The following is a 4,133-nucleotide window of genomic DNA, read 5'->3' as shown; positions in this document are numbered from 1 at the left end:
CCGATGTCGCGTATCGGTAATTGAAATTTCGTATCTATGCGACTTCGCGTAATGAACGCATTTCCATCCGACGGAAAATGGAATTCGGGACGGGAGAAAGAAATCGCGAACTTTTCTCCGACGTGGAGATTAATCTGATTATAAAGCTCATTACTCGGATCAAGGGTAAACGCGAACTTAAGGAAATAGAGTTGTCGCCGATGAGATATATGACGGTCACAGAGAAAGAGAGAGAGAGAGAGAGAGAGAGCCGCGCGGTGCGAAAGATATATTGGAGCACGAGTTCGTACTTTGCGTATAACTCTCATTTGCAAATATCCAGATGCCTGACATTCTACCCAGGGGCAAGTGACGCAGATGACAGTTTTTACGAAGGAAAACTTATTATTAGATAGCCTTTTATATTAAAAATCAATACACGCCATTGAACGATCGCGTAAAATATAGATGCCTGCATATCCCTTTGCCTTACGTATCGTTCGTATATAATCCGCGGATATTAATGTGCTTAAATTGTTGGACGACTCCGTCATTTCCTGGGATGATATTTTTGACGGCGCGGTCTCTTTCCACGCGCCAGAGGTTTATCTTCCTCAAGCCGGTCCGTCATCCATTTGCGTTAAAGTCTCGAGCGAATATATTGGCGGCGATGAACCGCGCGAGAGGAACTTGCGATTATCTTCGAAGACGCGAAGACGAGGTCGACCTACTTAACGGCAAATTGAATTTCAAGACATTTTAATTGCAAATTCGAGCATTGAAATGCGCTTAATGCGCGGCCGGGCCGCGCCGCGCCGCGCCGCGCGTGTATCGAAAATATAAATTCAATCCTGATTAGTCAAATTTATTTCGACGCGCCGGAGCCGGCGGGCGCGTCGGCAAATTAATCCAATTAATTTGCTAAAGAAGCATTTTCACGCACGCACGCCTCTCTCGCCGGATTTCATCGCGTTATCGTTTGTCAGGTTTTTTTTTTCTTTTTCATCTCTTCCGATAGTTTCGCCGAACTTAATGGCGTTACGTAACGACCACTATCCAGTTAACAATTATCCCAACTTCGGCCGGAGTAATCGCTCAGGGCGTTTCTCGATAAATTGCCCGAAATAAAGTTCCAGCGTTGTATAATACTTCGTTTAAATTGCGATCATCCCGTTCATTTGAAATCGCGGCGATTCGACGAGAAGACCTCGCGTTCACACAGAAAAAATAAAGAAGTGTCAAATCAAGACTTATATACTCGTATATACGCAACAATTTGTAATCTTGAGATGAGATATATATTGCGATTAAACGAAAAGAATTTGCTTGAATGGAATTATTTACACAGTTCAACCAAAGAAGAACTTAAAATTCTATTCTTATAAGATAAGAAGAACATAGATTGTTGCGTACACACGAGTATATAAGTTTTGATTTGACACTCCTTTTTTCCCCTGTGCATCCAATTTGATATTCACGACGTAGCGCCGACCTCCGCATTATTTCCACGGCTGATAGGCTTGCATTTATGCATGCAATATTCGATCTTCGGCGCTTCTGACCTGGTAGGACGCGACTTAGGACCCGCGTCTTATAATTTATGACACGGCGATCCCGGGATTTGCAGGAGCAACGGCGACGCGTCGTCGTCGTCGCCGTCGCCGTCGTCGTCGAAAATTTCACAAATCTGGAGCGAACGATCGCGTGTGCCACACGTGAGATCTCAAAGCGACGCAAAGATTTAACAAGTGGATTTGAATGGCCCCGGATAACGTCTCTCCGCGCTTTACCCGCTTGTTACTCCTTTACCCTTTGACGGGCAACGGGTCTCTCGCGTCTCCCGCCTCCTGCTCCCCCCCCCCTGAATAATATCCTTCGCCGTTCGTTCGCGACGCGACGCGGGCTTCGCCTTTTATCCTTCGCAACCTGCCGCTTTAATTTGCCTCGCCGCGATATCAGACATGACACGACTCCATTATATGAACGTCGAGTAGGTCGAGCACGCAATTAACAAGTTTGCTTGAGACCGGAGCCGCGCGACGAGGCGCTACAGTTAGCAAATGAATGCAGCCGAGAGCTAAATCTTAACTACCTCTGACGTTGCAATACCGCGCGGGGGGGGGGGGGGGCGCATCGTGAAATGCAGTCGGCCTTTCTTTCCTCGAGGATCCTTGACTCCGTCGTCGAGCAACGGGAGTACATAGCGCGAACTGCCACGAGCCCCTCCCCCCTTTCGCTTCATCATCTTTTTTCCATTTTCGCCCGGGAGACGAGATTTCCTCGGCGCCAGGGCGATCACGCGGATCCGCGACATTCCGAGTCGTCGATGCCTTCCGCTAATTGAATCCTTTCATCGAATGTCGATCGAATCGACTCGCCTCTTCGCGATCGATTATTTTTACGTTCAAAGCGCGGCCTTTCAGCCGCTTCCGTTTCGCGTCTTTCCGAGCGATTGCTCCTCACGGCCGGTTATCGAGGGGGATATATATCCGAGGAGGCCGTCGAACAATCTGCACGCCGAAGCGTGGCGTAAAATAAAAATCAAACGAGCGGAGCGCGACGCGAGAATACGGCGGATAATCAATGAATATAGCGAGAGATTTGATTAAATAACCGATAGAGCGCAACCGGTTCGAAATTCCCTCCTCCGAAGTAATTTCGATCAAGGGAGGTATTGCAGGGCGGGGAGGAAAGAAAACGGAGGAAAAAAGATGAGAATGTAGCGCGGCGACGGCGAGCTAAAGGTTGCCCGAGAGAGAGTGTCTCCGAGAGGTACCTCCCGAGCGAACCGTTCAGTCCGATGCAACCGCGTGCACAGAACCGTTTCCTTCTTGCCACTCTCCTCCTCGGGTCTGTCAAATCCCCGCGGCCTTGAATGAATCCGCGAGAAGGGCTTACACTCGCGGAAAGAATCGCGCGCCAGTTCTGGCCAGTTTCTCCTTCCCGGAGACGCGAGACGCGAGGCGAATGCCGGCGAGCGGAGCTCTCGGATGATCACGATGGCTGATCCGAAAGTAGTAAGTGCCAATTAAGTCGGGAGGGTTCTTTCAAGCGGGAGGGACTCGCGCCCGTCGAGACGGACGACTCCGAGATTCTGTTTCTCGCGATATTTGTCAGTGAATGAGTGCCACGAGGATATCTCTCAAGTGTCCTGATGTTGTGATCCGAGTAATATATGTATATAGAGGTACCAATTGTCTCCCAGATTCGACAGAGCTGGTTCGTGAAAATTCCTCGCTAAAAGCTGCCCCCCTCCCGCTTCCTTTCTTTCGACAGTAGAAGCGAGCGAAAGTTGCCAAACGATTTCGATAACTCCTTGCGGTCTTGATTGCGATCCAGGTCGGTCCTGACATCACCTCCCGCCTGGAAGTTTGACTGCGAACTTCGGTCTGACTGCCGCAGTTGTTCGTTCGCACGCAAGCCGCGTATATACAATGCAGCAGAGACGGAAGTTAAGTTATTCGAAGGACCACAACTCCGGTGACTCCGATTACAAACGCAGATCGTCGGTCTTCCCACGAGATCACCGTCACGGCAACATCTCTCCTTCCCTCTTCTCCCTCATTATACTAAACGTGCCCAAGATACACGGAACGATCCGACGAAGTCCTTGCCAATTTGATTCGCGTTTCGCAAATAGGATTATAGCACGTTTTAACACCGGAGATAGCCGGTTCGAGTCCCTAACCGCTACTTCGACATACCGGTTTCGTTACCGTCGTAAAAATACCTCTAGCCGCCCGCGCCGCGCCGCTGACCCCTCTCACTGTTAAAAGGCAAGTTTAGTCAGCGATATGCGTGCCGCGTTATTACCGCAAGCCAGATTACTTTCCTACGCACCACCTCCTACGTCACTCTCCCGGACCGCTTCTTCTTGAAAATTTCATTAGATCGTGCCGATCGAGCTATAACACATGACGGGAGAGATTGCCCACGCTGCCGGCCAATTACCGTCCTTCTCGCATTGTTATATACATTTCTGAACCATTGTTATTGTTACAATTATCAGAAATTCGATGAGAAATGTGATATTAATGAGACAGGGATGCGATATTATTAATTCGTTAAGAAACAATTGGATATACAATTACACGAACACCTACGTGTGCTCATCGGAATATTGATGACTAATGATCGCTCGATATATATGGTAT

This window comes from Temnothorax curvispinosus, unplaced genomic scaffold, assembly GCF_003070985.1.
Source record: "Temnothorax curvispinosus isolate PA1 unplaced genomic scaffold, ASM307098v1 QBEX01001799.1, whole genome shotgun sequence".
Lineage (NCBI taxonomy): Eukaryota > Metazoa > Arthropoda > Insecta > Hymenoptera > Formicidae > Temnothorax > Temnothorax curvispinosus.
The sequence above is the reverse complement of the archived record's forward strand: the minus strand, read 5'-3'. Positions refer to the sequence as shown.